General features: G+C 36.9%; 1 long non-coding RNA gene across 1 annotated transcript; it reads right to left on the reverse strand.

Annotated features, from left to right (window-relative positions):
- Window positions 1–18,491: 18,491 nt before the first annotated feature.
- On the reverse strand, window positions 18,492–19,633 carry LOC145595927 (uncharacterized). The gene is made up of 2 exons (XR_014103043.1): window positions 19,372–19,633; window positions 18,492–18,702 (listed from the first exon to the last, which is right to left on the reverse strand). It is a non-coding gene; the product is annotated as an uncharacterized LOC145595927 (long non-coding RNA).
- Window positions 19,634–20,067: the final 434 nt, after the last annotated feature.

Genomic DNA, 20,067 nt, shown 5'->3' on the forward strand with positions numbered 1-20,067 from the left:
AAATGGGATACATATATTAATTTTGACACATAATTAGTTATCTTAAAAAATCTTAACCTTCCAAGATTACATACATTTTGTTTATAAATTCAATTCTAGCCTACTTGACACATAATGCTAGGGTTTTTTTTTTTTTCCTTCTCCTTCTCTCTTAACAAAGAAATATTTCATCATTAATCCTTATGAAAATGATATCGCACAATTGTACATGCCGGTAATGTTGACGACGGTGAAAACTATGGCAGATTGAAGACGACAGAGCAAAGTAAGGAATTGCAGGATAACATTAAAAATGAAGTTGGATTGATGAAGTTCAGCAGCAAAATAAAATATGTCCGATCCCTTACGTTCCTTAAAGTATTATTATTTGCCCCCACTAAAACAAGCTCTTAAAGTATCATAAGTAGGGCCAACTTGCTATAAAAGAGCGCTTACATTTTAGTCACATTGTTGATAATGCTCAATGTCCGGTGTGTGGGGCTGAAAGTGAATCGATCCTTCATACACTTTTTGAGTGCAGGGCTGCCATGGATATATGGGAACAATGTGACTAAATTAAGAGTGAGTGGGGTGTTCCTTCGTCCCTAAAGGACCGCTGTAGAAAAGGTCTCAGCTGATGTGTTGCGTAATATTGCAAGCTTGATGTGGGCAGCGTGGAGATGCCGAAATTTGATGGTGTAGGTGAGACTTTAGTTGCTGCAACGAGGAAGTGTGAGGCCACTGATGTTGAGACAGCAGAAGCTTTTGAAGTTCATTTTGGTATGCAGATTGCCAGAAGACTTGGATATACAAATGTGTGGGTGAGAAGTGATGCTACAAATGTTGTGAAAGCAATTACGTGCTTGAACAGTGGTGCTACTCTATACACCTCCTATTTGATGATATTAGATTGGATAGTTTATTGTTTGATTTCTTTTATATTTCTCATATTAGTAGGACATGTAATACCGTAGCCCATATGGTTGCTAGGTGGGATACGAGTAGTAGTTCTGAACTTGTTTGTATTGGTTCGTATCCGCAAAGTTTTTCCGACTTGGCGGAGATTGATTTGATTTAATATAGCTGTCCTCTCTTGCCTTTAAAAAAATTTGTATCATGTGTAATATGCCAAACACCCTTAATAAATAATCGATATATATAACAAAATTTTATAATATGGTGCTTCTACGTTTTGTAAAATTCTCATGGTACTCTTGAGGTTATGTGTAATGTACCTCAAGTGTTCGGACGTTCGGTATGTTTGGAGGAACTACTTTTTTTTTTTTTTTTTTTTTTTTTTCACTCTTAAAGCATCATATTAAGGAGCCAATTTTATCTCTATTGCTAATATTTGCTAACATGTGACTATGTGAGAACACCATTCCCCTCTCTCCCAAGATGTGAAAAATCTATTAAGGAAAACAGTTGACGATGAAGAATATAACCCACAATGATCCCAAGGCTCGACTTTTTGCGTATTTGATTGTTCAGCTTGTAAGAGGGCTAAGCAATAAAGCAATCCACCTCAAGCACTACATTACGAAGAACTTCTTCCAAAGCAATATTAAGAGCATGTTTCGCCGCCATACCCTCCGCAAATGTGATTTCGGATCATGACTGGAGATAGAAGAAATAATACTCATCGAATAACTAGAGAGAAATAAGTTCCTGTTCACTTCACCTGAAAAAAATAAATTATTAAGTAAAAATAATTTAAGTTTAGTAAAAAAAATAAGTTTAGTTCACTAAAATTAATTTTAGTTCAATATAAATAATTTCAATTCAGTAAAAATAAGTTCAGTTCAGTAAAATTCGGTTTTCTTAAAGAATTATAATAGACTATCAATAAAAATTATTTTAGTTCAGCAAAAATAATTTCACTTCAGTAAAATTAATTTAAGTTTAGTAAAAATAATTTAAGTTCAACAAATATAATTATGTTTCAGGAAAAATAATTTCAGTTCAGCAAAAATAAGGTGGAGTGAACGGAGTCTAAGTTGATTAATGTGATTTAATTACCAAAATTAATAAGAATCTATTTCCAAAGTCAAGAAATTTAATTGCGGATCACTTTGGTAAATTAAAAAACAAAGATGGAACAAGTCAATTAATTGTGGAAGTTGGAGGACTATGTAGAGGAAAGAATCACATCAACAAGTAAAATACATTGGGCTTCAAAACTTTAGGGGCCTAAATATTTTGGGGCCCTTATACCACTCATTGAAACATAAGGAGGTATAAGTATTACTAGGGACAGAAGCATACCATAATCCATATCATCCGAGCATCATTACAATAGCTAAAGCATGCATTATACATTTTATACTTCATCGCATTTTCCACAGATAAAATCCAGACATAACTCTTCTGTAAAGAGAAGCACGAGCAGCAAAGCCTTCATGAAGAACTCGCCACCCGAACAGATGGATTTTGGGTGGGAGTTTTGCATTCCAGAATCTGCTTACTGCTTTAGTAAAGAGTGTTAGGAGCACAAGAAACAGAGAGCTTATAAGCTTGCATTGCATTGCATAGGTGGGGATAGCTTAACAAGGTGTCATATGATAGAGACCATAATCTTCATCCGTCATACTATGGAACAATCAGATTATAAATCCTACCGAGTAATTAATATTGAGGGGCAAAGAGAGCAATATCAACAGCAGCTAATAAATTCAGCAACACATCAACCGTTTGGATACAGAAAATCCAAACCGAATTCAGGAAAGCAACAGTTGTGCTTCACTGCTTGTAATTTGCATGTTGAATCTTTTCCAACCTGATTATCGGATTTTCCTAATCATTAAGGCCTGAGATTAAAGAGCTTCTTATAAATGAGTTTATATACAGATACTAAGATACTACTATTTACATCTGCAGAACTCGAAACACTATTTCCCTCTTATAAAGTCATATGCTGACGAAGTGATCCTTCACTTTTTAGGACTTCCACAAGACAACAGCTCTTTTGACAACCCCATTCACGCTTTATCCAACAATATGTGCATTCGGTTTGACAAAAGATCATTCATTTGATCTGGAATTGGTCAGGCGCTTATGAATGTTATGATGAATCAGAAATTGCCACAGTGAAGGTCTGCAGTTTCAGATGGTCATCATGTAAATTACTGAATGCGGATAACATGAGCTGAAATCTGTGGCTGTGCTAGCTCATTTTCTTCATCTGATGAGGCGTGGTATGCAGGTTGTCTGTAGGGTAAAAGAGAGGAAAAAATTAGGACATTGTGAAGAGTATTTGATAGCCAAAGAAGTGATCATATAATCTTTTTACTGAGGCATCATGCAAACAAAATGTTTCAAATTTGAAACACAATACATAGCAGTTGAGGGGAAAAAAAAAGGAAATGGACAAACTCCAGATATATTCCATACGAGTGAAAGGAGGACATCCGACAGACTGAAGAAGTGATTTCATACTTCACTGACCTGTCGGTGTCTCTGATGATGGCGTATAATACTGCATGTTTTAAGCATGACAAACATTGGCAGAATAATAGCAATGGTCCTCAGCATCAATAACTACAAGTAGTTTAAACAGCTTAAATATCTGAATACTGACACATCCACACACCACCACTATGGTAAAAGGGCTGAAGTAAAGGTAATTCGCTGTGTACAAGGTAAAAGAGTATTCTCCAGCACCACTATATACAATTGGAAGAGTACGGCGTAGAACAACCAAAATCATAAACTGCTTGCAAAGAAACAAAAGCAAAAACTGTCATTCTCAATGCATGAAATGATTGTCATTCTTCCATGTAGACAAAAACTACATGAAGAAAGGTGTGTAATTATACACCGTAACACTGCATTCCTCTACCCACTGAATATGGTGGCATAAGAAAAGATAAAAAGGTCATTGCAGAAGATCCATCACTTGCACAGGAGATTACTACATTGACATTTTTTAACTACATAATTAAGATGAGGACAGGGGAGAACAGCTAGACAGTAGAGGTAAGGATCCGAGTCATGAATTATATATTTTGCTGTATTTTAATAACAATCAAAATTAATAGAACTAGTAAAATGTTTTTTTTTTTTTATCCTCCATAACCTCAATAATGACACTCATGTGATAGCAGAAGTATGCTTACAATTCAAGTAAGTTCAGATATAAGATATGCAAAAACCAAGCAAGGAGAAAGAGGGATTACTATGACTGTAATGATCCGACAACAAAAATGCAAAATTCATATCTTTATCTCCTTATATGGGGCTAGCATTGCAAGCTTATGCAAACGATGATGAAAAACCAAAAATCATACCTTATGCTCACCATTGACCTGAACGATCCCACAAAGAACAGACCTCTGCAGCTTTGTCTTCAGCTATGAGCTATGTCTTTAAGATACTTTATCTTGCAAGCTTCCTGGAAAACTGTATTATGCCACAATTTGACATCTCTTTCAAACCCTTGTATTTATGTAAGCAGTGTCTTCTTTATCACGCATATCTTTGAGCATTGAGTCTACCTTTTGTATTGCCTCCATGTCTCCTTCATCTCCCACATGCTTAAATACAATTATTTTTCAGCTCAAGTGCTTGCTTTGCCTCCAGCTGACTCTGAAGTTGCAATATCCACTTGTGTAGATCCTCCATTTGTTCAGTTGCAAAGTAACGAACACTGTCTTACAACACTTGAAAGTCGAAACAGTCACCAACCTTCCACTTCAGCCCATTATCATCAGTCTTTCGTTGCACGATTGATGCATGCTGAAGTGAGTCGTTTTCCACAGCATTCTAAACAGAGAATAAATCAATATATCAAGGTCTTTTGCAGAAAGCATTTACAATTGCTAAGAGAGTTTATCAAAAGAAATAATTAAATTGAATTCATATCAGATTTCTAAAAAATTTATCAGTAATTATACCTTTTCAATCTCCTCTAGCAGTATTTTTTTACATTCAGTTTCATTATTTGCTTTATCCTTCAGGTTACTTGATATTGGCCATAGTGTACTCATTCAACTCATGAAATTTGTCCTTATCAAAGTCATCAAAGGTTAACATGGGCATGCTAAACAATACTACATGTTCCAGAAAGGTATAGATCAATGTAATGATATCTGTTGGAAAATGATTTAGGTGCTAAATACTGATGGCCTTATTTTATTTATTTATATAATCTCATTTATTGTTTTGTTTAGTATTCATGTTTAGATTGTTTGATTTTGATTTGATTTTGATGATTTGATGATTGATGTTTGATTAGAGTAATTGTTCTTCTTTAATTGTAGATTCTTTGATTGTTGATTGTTGATTACTTTAGTTGTTTGTTGAATTGATGATGTTGCTAGAGTAGTTGTTTGGTTAGGGATTTGGTGAAGCTTATATTATGTAATGGATTGATGTAGATTGGGGATTTTGATGGAGTTGATGATGTGATTAAATTGGTTAATTGATTATGTGCATGTGTGTGTTTGATTTAGGCTTGATCACCCTAGTTATTCACACTAGATTGCATTGTAAGTTCACATTGATACGGACCATTGATTTGTGGCTTGCATTTACACGATTGAGGTGTCTTGTGATGTTTCCTAGCTAGAGTTTATCGTAGTTGACGCTAGTTAGACCTCTAGGAGAATAGCTTGATATGCTCTTTTGGTTGCATAATTGATCTTCCCTCACATTGCTTGACTTAGTCAACTTCCTAAACCAATTTGCATTGTTCATTACTATTATAAGTGAATCCTAATCCCTAGCATTTTATTTGTTTGGTTTCTTTGTCTTAGTAGTTGTTAGTGTCCTCTTTTACCCTTCGTCTTCGACCTAGCTTAGGCACATAATTGAAAGCACTTAGACATTACCGTTCCTTTGGGTTCGACCCTTGACTTACCTCTATACTTGTATTTTGGTTTGTTGAGTGTTTATAAATTTTGTTTGGCTTAGAAGGATTAGTTCAACGACCTAATTTTCCCACGTCATTATGTCACTCCTAGGATAGTGTTTATGCCTTGTTTTATTTTGTATTAGGGTGTTTTGTAGTTGTTTTGTTCAAATAATGCGTGCATACATGTCTCGATGTGATTTTAATGAAATCGCGTATATTGTTGTATGCTTGCCTTCATTGCGTGTTTGCATCGTTCCCTATACCTTATTGCTTCCCTTGGTGTTTGTGCGTAGGTATTCGAAGTCTTGGATTGCAAAGAAGAAGCCAAGGAATCATGAGAGAAGAATCGAAGAAAGCAAGGTGCAAGGGCACGAAAAATGTGCGGGCGCGCAGCCCTATGAGAACCCGCGCAAAATTGGCGAAATTGCAGAATCGAGGCAGAAAGTTTTGCGCGACCTGTGCGCGACATGTGCGCGGGCGCACACCAACACCGCGCGGGCGCGCAGCTAAGGTGCGCGAGCGCGTAGCCAGCAGCACGGGCGCACACACCAAAGCACAAGCCGCGCAACCCACAAATGCGCGGGCGCGCAGCTACTTTGCGCGGGCGCGCAGGCTGCTGCGAGGGAGCGCAGGCCGCTGCGAGGGCGCACAGCCCGCTGCGAGGGCGCACGCGCGGGCGCACAGCTACCATGCGCGGGCGCACAGATCCTTGCGCGGGCGCACAGCGGGTCCTGTTCAGCGTTTTTGCGCGATTCTTTATATATTGCGAGGCTTGTTTTGTAAAAGGGGAACTTGATTCCTTTAGATCTTTTTTCCCTAGTTTTAGGAAAGCTTTTCTCTCTAGGTTTAGCTTAGGATTAGAGTAGTTTAGAGAGAGAAAGTGAGGGTTTCACCATTGTTGAGCTTGGATTTTGAAGAAGAAGATTGATCATCTTGTTTGTAGACTCTCATCTTCAATCAATGAGAATCTCTAACTCTCTCTCCTCTATTTTTATTACTTTCTTTTGATTATTGTTTTTGTTGTTGGTATAGTTTTTGTTGTTGGTATTGCTTGTTGATCATGTTGATTCTTGATTATTTGTTGATTAATCTTGTTATTATCATGATAAGTGAGTAATTTCCCCATTTAGGGGATGGTTGTGTTGTAGTTGGATCTTGAGCATGTTCTAGGTTTAGAGTTGATTTATTTGTGATTAAAGTCTTTATATGCTTGATATTCTTTAATCTTCTTGCAAGTGCACATTGTTAGTTGATTAAAGGTGAATCTTTGCTAACAAGAAACGGAAGTTGACTTAGTTAAGGTTCATTGTTATCGATAGTTCTTTGATTGCACCTTCTAATATATGGTTCTAGTGTGGAAACATGGAGGCTATGTTAGGAGAAGCCAATTGACCCCGGAAGGCGGCTAGATTGGATCCTTTATTTCGATATTTGAGCATGTTTAGTTCATAATTAATTCAATTTCTATGCCTTTGTTTATGTTCAAGTGAATGCTATACCTAAACCATTTCCCTTAATGTTTTATTTCTTGTTTTAGCATTTTTAGACTTTAGTTTATTTATCTCCTATTCCGGACTAGCTTAATTGTCGATAACATTTGGTGGTGTTTAACCGTTCTCTGTGGTTCGACCCCTATGCTTGCCTTATACTCGTATTAGGTTTGTTTAGGTTGTATAAATTGTATTTGATCTAGGGATAGACAATTGACGACGCGTTTATTCCCTTGTCAGTGATTTTTGGTTGGAGAAAGTTGCATTTTTGGGGCATTATATTTCGAAAGAGGGTGTATCTGTGGATCCTGCGAAGATCAAGGCAGTAAGTGAGTGGCCCACACCTAAGAATGTGACTGATGTTCGTAGTTTCTTGGGATTAGCTGGGTATTATAAAAGGTTTGTTAAGGATTTTTCGAAGATAGCTAGACCCATGACTACCCTTATGAAGAAGCAGAACAAGTTTGAGTGGAATGAGAGTTGTGAGTCAGCTTTTCAAACCCTCAAAGAGCGATTAATCACTGCACCAGTGCTGGTATTACCTGATGGGAGAGAAGGATTCGAAGTGTATAGTGATGCTTCAAAGCATGGTTTGGGATGTGTCCTACAACAGAATGGAAAGGTGATCGCATATGCATCGAGACAACTGATGAAACATGAGGTCAATTACCCTACCCATGACTTGGAGCTTGCAGCTTTTGTGTTTGCTTTGAAGATTTGGAGGCACTACCTTTACGGTATTTCTTGTAAGATCTTCACAGACCATAAGAGCCTAAAATACATCTTCACCCAAGTCACTTGAATATGCGGCAACGTAGATGGCTAGAGTACCTCACAGACTACCATGTCCACATTCAGTATCATGAGGGAAAGGCGAATGTAGTTGCTGATGCCTTTAGCAGAAAGTCGAGTCATAATGTCAATGCTTTAATTGTGGCCAATGAGTTGTGTGAAGATATGAGGAGATTGAACCTTGAGGTTATCAATCAAGGAGAGTTCACTACTAGAAAAAAATTAATTTGCTGCTACTAGTTTGCTGCATTTTATGCATTTCGCTGCAAATTAAAGTGGGTTTTACACATAGGTACTATGAATATTATTAAGGAAAATTTGTCAAAAATAAGTCAACCTTTACTCGGTTAGCTCAAAATAAGCTAACCTTTTAATTAACTAAAAATAAGTCGACTTTTATAGGGTATTATCATTTAATGAGTCATGACCGGTTGACAACCAGTTAAACAAGTTAATATGACACGTGTTGCAATTTTATTGGTCTATTAATTTTAATTTTATGTTTTTTAACTTAGTTTTTTACTTCTTTTTCAAACAAAAAAAAAATTACGTCTCTCTCCTACTTCCACCGCACCTTCTCTCTCTTCCCACCTACCAGGCTACCACCCTTTTTGAAAGCCGCCATTAACGAAGGAGGCATCGCTTTACCAATTACTTCGCTACATTACAACCCAACTTATTACCCCTCACCGAAAAAGGAGCCAGTAATGGCGACATAGGTTGTGGCAGACTGGCAATTGTTGGTCAGCTCATCGGTGATGACTCGATGGAAGTGGCGGTGAGCAGCGATGCTCGTCCCTGAGCCCTGGGAGAAGAACTCTTTCATACTTCACTACTAATATTATAAAGCTTCTGCAACATAGTGTTAACCAAATAATTTCAATCAATTATCATAATTTAGGCTCGAAACATCACTTACACATTTGATTCAATTATCATATTAAGCAAAGATCCCTAATTTGAGTGAACTTTAATTAACTATAAACCTTAGATTGTGAGATTGATATTAGATGATTATAAATAAATTACCTAAGTTAGAACTTAGAAGCTTCTTCAATGGAGAATAGAAATTATCAGAAAGTGGCTCCTCAATGGAAAACAAGGAGTGCGCTTCAATGAAGAACATTGATTTCAGTTGAGGTAAGGCGACGGCCGAGGTGATGTGGTGGTCTCCATGTATCTCCATGTTTTAATGGTGGACAAATGCTGCGTTCATGGGTGACAAATGGTAGTTGGGTGGCTAAGTGGCTTTGGCTTGGTGGTGGACTGGTGGCTGGCAGGGCAGCCTGACAGGTGGTGTTCATTGTTCAAGCCTCATTGGAGTGGAGCATTTCTTTTCCCAAAAAGAATAAAAGATTTTTTTTTAAAAAAGAAAGTGACTTTTTCTTGAAAAAAAAATAGAAAGAAAGTGACTTGTTGGACAAGTTGAAGGTCATTTGACTTAATTAAAGATAATACTGTACAAAAGTTGACTTATTCCTAGTTAATCAAAAGGTTGACTTATTTTGAGCTAATCGAGTAAAGGTTGGCTTATTTTTGACAAATTTTCCTATTATTAATTAGCAGGGGTTTTTCTATTAAAACGCTGCAAATCAATTATCCTACATTTACCCTAGCCCCTCTATTCCTTGGCCGCCCAATTCATTCATTACACTCTTCATCTTCTCTCACATACCTCACTGGCGGATTGCTCACCAATCTCACCAGAGATTCTACTTTGACACTCACTCTCATCGACACTTCTAGTTTCTCACTCAATCACCCTAGTTACCACTCATCACCTACTCACCCTTGTCAGCGTTCGGGTCTAGGTTCAACCAAAAGTCTCACCGTTCCACCGATCTAACGGCTAACCTATGTGCTCACCACCACCTTCACTCGCCGACTATCACTATCAAAGCTAAGGTAATTAATTGTATATTTTATTACCTTAATTGAGAACGAGATAGGGAGTTGTAATTTTTTGAGGAATTCCCTTCCGAGATGTGATTTGGGTATTACTGCTTGTGTTGATTGAGGAGGTGAATGTTGATTTGTATTTGTGAAGAATTTGATTTCAGCATGTTTAATTTGAAATTCTAGTGGGTTAACTTAGCTTGATGAATACGATTGTTTTAGTGTGCTCAAGTTTCGAAAAGATAATGATTTTCCAATTTTTTAATAGATTTTTGAATTTTATGCCATTCATATGTAATCGTATTATGTTTCAATTTAACATTTAGCAATTTTCCTTGTTTGTCAATTCTTTGTCATGCACCGTACCCATTTAATTGTGTCCTGCTTGGCATTTTTGGAGGTTGATTGTTTACTTGTAGAAATAATAATATGATACTTTGTTGTGTTGTTTATCTTATTTTTTTCTGGACACTAAATCGAAAGGTCATAGAGTACTTATTACCTCTGTTATTATGGTTCCTAGTTCAAGTAAGATGAATTGACGAAGCTAATTGTTACTGGAATTATGTTGTGCCTGGATTGATGAAGATATGTGATATGATAGTTGTCGCCCATTTTTTTCATGGTATAAAATTATAACATTATTTTATGCATCTTTGTAGTGAATTGATTTTCTTTAATTTGAAAGTTATTTGGGGTAATTGTGAAATTTTTGCTGTAGTGATTAAATAGGCATATTTTGGTGGTGAATTAGTATTTGTTTTGCCGAGATTTTTATGCTTTAATTTTAATTTGGGTTGGGTTTGTTGCAGATAAGCTAAAATGGGTTTATGTTAGTGGGAGGAGAGATGGAGGACAAAGAATGTGTTTGAGAGAGTGAAATAAGGAGTATTTGAGAGCATTAGACTTGTGCGATGGGAGGGTAAAGGAAAGCTTATTGATGTAATAATATAATGTGCAGCTTAAACTTGTTGCATATGATAACTTAAGGTTTTGTTTTAATTTAGAATATTTGCTAATTATATGCAAGATAAAAGATATAAATTTTGAAGTGATAGTGTAAAACGATGGTGTCATAGAAGTTTTCCTTTAGTAGCAGGCGGAATCCTTCACTCAAGGGCAAGTGAACATCTATAAAAGGAGTTGCTTCAGTCTTCTATCTCAAAGGTGCTGTTGCTGTTGCTTGTGCTGTTGTAGTTGCTGCTGCTACTCGTGTTGTTGTTGTTGGTGCTGCTGCTACTTGTGCTGTTTTTGCTACTGCTACTGCTACTGCTAATCGTGCTATTGCTGCTTACTTAACGCTATTTATGTTGCTGCCTACTTGATGCCTTAGCCGTTGCTGCCCAATCGACACCATTACTGTTGTTGCCTTCTATACTTCTTTGGTTATTAAATCTCAGAGTTCATAATATTATCTGTTGTGGCTGTGCTCCTGCTGTATTATGTTAAGCTTCTGTAATTTCTAATGCTGTCCAATTGTTATTTTTATTTTTATGATGAAAGTGTACTTTTACAGGCTATTATTAATGGAAATATATTTTTTTTTATACAATTGCAAATAAGATTTCAGTTTTTTTTCTTTTCCAGTAGTTGAATATCATATTGACAGAATGACAACAAGTTTGATAAATAAAAACCCCGCTATTTTAATTATTAAAAAAATATTTATTAGCAGGGGTTAATGGCATTAACCGCTGCAAATCAATTAATTGATTTGCTGCAGTTGTTGACTGCAGCAAATTATTCAATTGATTTGCTGCCCTGGCGTTTGCTGCCACACTAAAAACGCAGCAAATAAATCATTTTCAACCGCCACAAATAAATGTTTTTCTTGTAGTGGTTAGAGGGATTATTGAGTGCTTTAACCATCCAACCTACAATATTTGAGGAGATTAGAGGAAGGCAACTGGAGGATGAGTCGTTTTAGAGGATTAGGGATTGTGTGACTAGTAGTGCAGAGACTGAATTCAAGATTCATGAGGATAAGAGCTTGAGATATAAGGAGAGATGGTGTATACCACAAAAGTGTGAGGATGTTAAAAGAAAAATCATGGAGGAGTGCCATAATACACCTTATTCAGTTCACCCTGGGGTAGATAAGTTGTATAAGGACTTAAAAGAGTTTATTGGTGGCCGAATATGAAGAGAAAGGTAGCTGAGTTTGTATCCAAGTGTCTGACGTGCCAGAAGGTGAAGATAGATCACAAGAGACCCATGGGAAAAGTACAACCCTTAGAGATAACAGAATGGAAGTGGGATTCTATATCCATGGACTTTGTGACAGGCCTACCAAAGACTCGTTCTTGGAATGACACGATTTAGGTGATTGTGGACAGACTTACTAAGTCAGCGATGTTCATTCCTATCAAAGAGACCTGGAAAAAGAAACAGCTAGCAAGTGTCTATGTGAAGAATGTAGTTCGGTTGCATGGGGTTCCCAAGGACATAGTGTCAGATAGAGACTCGAGGTTTCTATCAAAGTTTTGGCAAAAAGTGCAAGAGAACCTTGGGACAACATTGAAGATGAGTACTGCTTTTCACCTTGCAACAGATGGTCAGACCGAGAGAACAAAAAAAACCATGGAGGATATGTTACGAGCTTGTGCTTTAGATTTCCAAGGAAATTGAGGATCACCTACCTTTGATCGAATTCTCCTACAATAACAGTTACCATGCAAGCATCAAGATGGCACCTTTTGAAGCATTGTATGGAAGGAAGTGCAGAAGTCCAGTTTGCTGGAGTGATTACAGTGAACGGGTTACTTTGGGTACAGATTTCATTGAGGATATGGTGGGCAAGGTGAGACTAATCCAGCCGCGTATCAAGGCAACACAAGATAGACAGAAAAGTTATGCTGACTTGAAGAGGAGAGATGACGAGTTTAATGTTGGGGACAAGGTCTTTCTAAAAGTTTCACCAACAAAAGGTGTGATGCGATTTGGCAAAAAAGGGAAACTTAGTGCTAAGTATGTGGGGCCATATGAAATCCTCCAACGTGTGGGAAAGTGGGCTTACAGATTGGCTTTGCCAACGGAGTTTAAGAAAATGCATGATGTGTTCCACATTTCCCAGCTAAAGAAGTATGTGCCTAGTGAAACCCATGTTTTGCAACCGGAGACTATTTAATTAGATGAGTCTCTAACTTATGAAGAAAGACCAGTAAAGATACTAGATCACAAAGTGCGTAGTACTAGAAACAAGGATGTGAAGATAGTGAAGGTCCTTTGGTCTAATCAGGAATACGAAGAAGCTACCAAGGAGGCCGAGGTAGAGATGAGGAACAAGTATCCCGAGTTATTTGACGAGGTCAGTTACGAGGGCATAACTCTTTTCTTTTGAGGGGGGAAGAGTGCGATGTTATTTCGCGCTTTTACCTCAATTATACCATTTATTGCTTGATTTTGCATGTTTTTGCATGTTTTTGGTTATCATTATGCATTATTAATGCGTTTACATACAATAAAAGTATGTAAACTTAAGCCAAATATGAGTTCATTGAGTACAAAGTCCGATTTGTTAAGTATGTTTGTTGAGAAGCAAGCAATTTACAGCAATACAAAACACAAAAAGTTTGAATGATTTTTGAAATTATGGTTTTTGGGTTAAGTTTCGAGGGCGAAACTTCTTTTAAGAGGGGTAGATTGTAATCCCCCATATTTTAATTTAATTATAATTTATTTATATATTATTTTTACAATTATATTTATGGCAATTTCATTAAATAAATTATTTTTATGAAAGGATTTAAATAAACTAGTGTATTTTTACTAATTTACAAGAAATTCTAACATAGCCCAAAACCCAAATACTACTCCTAATCTAATTAGGAAACCAAAGTCCAAATAAAACCCCAAAAACCTTCACTTTTCTCCTCCCGCTCACGTAAAAAAAAAAAAAGAAAGAGCCCTCTCAATTTTCCTCTTCTTCCTACTGAATTCACGAAGCAAAGAAGAAAAAAAAACCTGCTGACAACTGCTGCTGCCGCCCCCGCCACCCAGCAGCAACCACCGTTGCCGCCCTCTGCCGCCGCGCTGCCCAGCCGAGCCACCAGCAGCCCTGCAGTTCGCCTCTTCCTTCTCCTTCCCCTTATTTCTCCTTCTCTTATTCCTTGTTATTTTTAATTAAAGCTTCAATTTTTATTGGTTTTCAATTATAAAATTATTGTTTTTAGGCTTTAATAGTATGTATAAATTACAAAAGATTATAAATTTATGGGTTTTGTATGTTTTAATTATTATGTTAATTTTCAGATTTGGTTATGTATGAATTTAGGGTATTAAAGTGTTGATTTTTCATGTTTAAAGGCTTAATAACGTACTAAACAAGTAACTTAATTATTCTATATTCAAAGTACGTCAAAGTACGATTATTTATAAATTTTCAGATTTAATAAAGTTTCAATTTTTATGGTTTAGTAGTGTTAATTTCATGTTTTTATGCTTCTAAACCTATAAAATATTTATTGTGGGTATTTTGTGATTGAAAAAGCTTTGAACCTTATATTCTAATCTTAATAATAATTTTCAGATTTTATACCTTTTATTTTGAAGCCTCTAATTGCATTGAATTGATATATTTTTGGGTTTTTAACACACTAAATTGCTATATAATGACTATTTCAAATAATTATGCTTATGGGATTATTTTATATGCTTAAAACAAATTTTCAGATTTATTTAACCACTTTAAAGTTGCTGTAATTTGATATAAAACACTATATTTTCATGATTTTAACACATAAACTTGTAGCTGGGATGTTGTACTACTAGTTTTGGCTAATGGGAGTAATTTAAAGGCTTTATTTTAATGGTTTGAGAGGTTTTTAAATGCTTTAGTATTGCTGTAATTTTAATTGCTTTGGTATTGATTTATTTCTTATTGTTTGGTTTAGGAGAGAACTTTGTAGAAGGTGATTTCTAGTTTCTAAAGTGGCCAATCGAATTGTTTACTCAAGGTACGTACAAGTTACAAAACCTTGCTTTTAGGTGCATGTTAAGGACGACGGATCGAGAACTTAGTATCATGTCTAGGGATGACTGGGTTAAATTGTTTGGTTATACATTGTGAATTTACTTTGACTTGCACTATTCCTTATTGGTGCGCTTAGAGGCAAAGGTATATGATTGGTGAAATGACTTAAATATTACTCATTCATTATTTAAAGAAATAGGATGAGTAAAGGAATGATTCATGTCTTATAAGACAAGGTTAAGAGTTTGGGGTGCCCTATGCACTCAAGGTATTTATACACCGAGGTAGTAAAGGAATAAATAATAAATGTTGCTTGCCACTAATAAACTCTGGATTGGTGCACTTCTGGAGTAATGACAATCAGGGGTTGGGGTACATGGGGTATTAGCCGTGTACTTTTCTCGAGCCCGTCTGATCTACGAGTCTCTTATTTCAAATATTTTTCAAAACTAGGAGTTAGGTGAGATCTCATACTAACTACGGACACGGAGTTGCGCCCGTGGTCGTTGGATGTTTATTGATGTTTCCGAAAGGAGGCATGGGGTTTTTCTTTATTGATGTTCCAAATGGGACATGGTTTGGACAACCTTGTCTATTGCTAAATCCAATGAATAAATTGAAATGAGTTAGCTACTATTATCTAGTGAAGTCTTAATAAATTGGATAATCGAGTCGTGTGTCGAGTTTGTTATTAATGATGCGTATGATTGATTATTAGTAGCATGTTAGGTATTTCCTTATTTTACTTTGCAGCTTGTATGTACTCAGCTTTGCTGATTGCGTGCCTTTGTGTGTGTGTCCTTCTTTGGTCATGGCCTTCGCCTTTCAATGACTCTGTGACGATCCAATTTTTACACTTGTAATATTGGGGAGCAGAATAACCACAGGTTCTCTCACATGCAGCATTCATCAGGGTTGTGGGATCTTGAGTGGAGTGTTGGTTGCTTACATTTCATTTCCTTTGCAAGTTTGATTTTATCTAAACTCGATTTTAATTGACACTATTTCTCTTGGTTTAAGTTTGTTTGAACACTGAATTTAATCACTTATTATTTCTTTTGGTTTTGAATAAGGGCCTTAATGGTTCCAACTTGTAATACTTATTTTGATTTAAATACTTTGTTTTGAGGTTTATTTAAAACTGTTTTGGTTTTACGCTGCTAATTTCTGAGATAGCCTTAACGCTTGAACACGTGGCGGTAGAACACCAGTAATTCTCTTGAATTTTTTCAGGTTTTATACAGGTTTCTCACAGGTTCTTAAGAAAGAATTATTGGGGTGTTACACACGCGGCAGACGTCCATCCAGAATTGGCAATTTAAAGTTTTCATTCGGCCATTGGCTCAAACAAAGCTCAACTTTTTAACTTAGCAAATTTTTCTAATGGAAAACCTCCGCCTGTTTTGCCCCATGACCAAAACAGGCGCATCCGGCCATAGGCCTCTTTGATATAAGATGCTAAGTTTATAACTTAGCCAATTTTCTTTAAAAAGAATTGTCCGCCTGTCTTGCTCCAAGAGCAAGGAACATGCGTCATCTGGCCAAGAGCCTCTTTAGGTGGTAAGTAGTTAACTTAACTCGTATATTAACAAGATTGTTCCTCCTGCTTTGCCCTAGAGCAAAAACAGGCGCATCCGGCTTAATGCCTCATTAGCCTCTACTTATGAAACAATGACCATTTTCGAACTATGCTAGAACAGTTAGAAAATTCAGGCCTTTTAGATTTCACTTTCGATTAAAACAAACGACTGCGAATGCTGTCTTAGCGTTCGGTAGGGCCGCATGTTATATTCGTAGAGCAATGTGCCACCCAAATGGGAGATGCTTTTCCTCGAAGAATTCGCCCGAATGGACGTCGCCGGTTACCCAACTCATGTTGGAGCAGACGGTCATACTCATGTTGGAGCAAACTGTGACCATTCGGTCTCTTTTTGTTTATTAATATCCGGTCATGGGCCTCATCATGATTTTATCTGACCTTAAGGCCTCTTAAATGACTAAGTAAATATTCGTTAAGTGTTGATATAAACTTAATGAATTTCGTAGGAACGGCTGTTTTTAAGCAATCGGTTCCTTCAGAAAGATTGGGGCGTCTGCTGTTGGGACAGATGCTTTCCAAATGCATTGGCCGTCTGTATTTTGTACAGGCGACACTAAGAAACTTAAATGAAAAGACAAGTCAAGTTGGGAAATGAAGGCATATTCTCATTAATAAAATTTGAGATAAAAAAATTTGAGGTATTTACATTCGTACTTAGAAGTAGTACTTTTTCAAGTTGTCTACATTCCAAGTTCTGGGCAGCTGCCTGCCGTCTGGGTCTTCCAGGCGGTAGGTGCCGTCTCTTACTTCCTCATAGATTCGGTAGGGGCCTTCCCAATTTGGGGTTAGCTTTCCCTGCTCATTCGCCCTACCGACTGCCTCCATTTTCCGTAGCACAAAGTCCCCCACTTTGAGAGGACGCTTGTGTACTCTTTTATTGTATACCCGAGCTCATACGCTATATCTCATGGCGCAAGGTATCATTGCCCCTACGCTCTGGAAGTGAGTCCAATTCTAGACGCATGGCCTCCCAATTCGCCTCTTCATCATACAACGTGATTCGAAGAGTCGGCTCATAGTGCTCAATGGGCAGGACAGCTTCTGCATCATATACCATAAGGAATGGGGTTTGTCTAGTTGCCCCTTTAACAGTCGTTTTGATGGAGCAGAGGACGTGTGGTATTCATCCGCCCAAAGGCTACCAACCCGTTCAATTTTCTTCTTAATCCCATCTGAGATTAACTTGTTGAAGGCTTCGACCTGGCCGTTTCCTTGAGGCCGGCCGACTGATGCAAAGAAGCTTGATGAGTGACATTTATGACACTCATTTGATCTCTTTTTGGATAAATTTCATTTCATTTTATTACCCTTTTCTTTAGTTTTCCTTAGTTTTATTCTAGTTTTCTTCATTTTATGCTTTTTGTAGCTAGTTTTTCTATTTTATGCATTTTCTAGTTTACTTTCTATTTTTCCCTTTTACTTGCTTTTTATCCTTTGTTTTTAGGTTGTGATTGATTGTCCAAGGATTCCCGAGCTTCCTCTCCATGGTCTTTAATTGTTTTTCATGCCTAATGCTTGCGCAAAGAGTTTCAAGTCAAAGGGGGATCCAAGGAGCATGCTTCAAGGCCTTGTATATGCTCTTTTCATGGCTTACACTAGGCGAAAATATGAATTGGCCACCGGTTCAAAACCCCCCAATGCCACCGGTTTTGAACCGGTGGTCAGTTGGGGGGTGGCAATACTCCGAAGCAAAGGCCACCGGTTCAAAACCGGTGGCAAAAAGGAGTATTGCCACCGGTTAACCGGTGGCAATTATCGTTTCGCGCTTATTTTTTTTTTGGGTATTAATTGTTTTGGCCACCGGTTAACCGGTGGCAATGCATACATATTTTTTTTTTTTTTTTGTCTTGTCTTTTTCAAAAAGAAATATAACAAACAATTCAGTCAAAAAAATTTACAAACATCAAAATATAAATCAAACAATATCAATCTATATAATCGAAATTTTATTTACAATATGAATCAATAAAATTCATCAATTACAACATATAAATAAAAAAAAAAATTTACAATTCTAATCAAAAAACAAATATACATCATCAAAATCCAAAAAACCCCATACAACATCAAAAACAATATTCCTGCATCATGATTCTTCGATTTAAGATCTTAATCAAAATACCTGCATCAATCAAAACAAAAAAATAAATTAAAATCATGTACCCCAGAAATATCATGTACCCATAATTAAAAATACCTGCATCAATAAATTAAAAATAAACAAAACACCCCAGAAAAAGCATGTACCCATAATTAAAATCAAATTATACCCAAAAGAAGATCGAATAAAAATTGGATTAAAATCGATTTTAAAACTCAAAAAACTCGATTTAAAAAACCCAGAAGTTAATTAAACTCAAAACCAAATGCGAAAAATAAACCAGATTTACAAAACTAAAAAACCCAGAAAATTTTCGAAAACCCCAGAATTTTCGAACAACCCAGAAAATTCTCGAAAAATAAAAAATTAATATGAAAAAGGATGAAAACCCATAAAAAAATCGCTTGTAGATCCGAAAAAAACAACAAGAACTCTAGATCTGAAAAAATTAATATGTAAAGGAAGAAAACCCTAACATAAATCAATTAAACCCAGAATTAAAATCGAATTAAACCCAAAATTAAAATCGAATTAAATCTAGAAGGAGATCGAATTAAAAACTGAGAAAATTACAAAATTGAATTAAACCCACCCACCACCATAACCACAACCACCACCATAACCACAACCCACGAATTCCACCAAAAACAACAAAAAAACAAAATAAAAGTAAGAAAAGAGAGAAATTACCTCGAATTTCACCACAAACCCCCGAAATTATGTTGAATGTCTTCGTTGTTGTTGTTGCGGTGTTAAGGAGATCGAGAAGGAAATCGAGAAGGAGGACGAACAGGAAAGAGAAGGAGAGGAGAGGAGAGGAGAGAGAATAAGGGAGATCGAACAGGAAAGAGCTGAGAAGGGAGATCGGAGGAGAGGAGAGGAGAGAGAGAATAAGGGAGATCGGAGGAGAGGAGAGGAGTGAGAAAATGAAAGTGGCTGATGAGTGAATAGGGTTTGGGTTTGGGTTTTTATATGGGGCGCTTTTTTTTTTTTTTTTTAATTTAATTGGATATTGCCACCGGTTCAAAACCGGTGGCCTTATAATTATTGCCACGGGTTTGGTTTGAACCGGTGGCAAAACCGGTTTGGCTCATCCCGCCCATTAATTAAGCCACCGGTTTTCAAAAACCGGTGGCCAATTAGCGGTGTATTTTTCAATTTTTCTACTAGTGTTATATCCTTCACGAATTCCAAGAAATTTTCTGCCTACCTTGTCCTCCATCACCATAATCTAGGATGTGTGCACCACATGAGCTAGGACGAAGAGAAGAAAAGGGGGCTGCCAGTTTTGTGCGGGCGCACTCAGGGAGTGTGCGGCCGCACATATGTCGAGTGCGGCCGAACACCATGTGCGTGCGGGCACACCTTTCTGGGTGTGTCCCGTGC

Source organism: Chenopodium album, chromosome 19 (assembly GCF_948465745.1).
Source record: "Chenopodium album chromosome 19, dcCheAlbu1.1, whole genome shotgun sequence".
Classification (NCBI taxonomy): Eukaryota; Viridiplantae; Streptophyta; class Magnoliopsida; order Caryophyllales; family Amaranthaceae; genus Chenopodium; species Chenopodium album.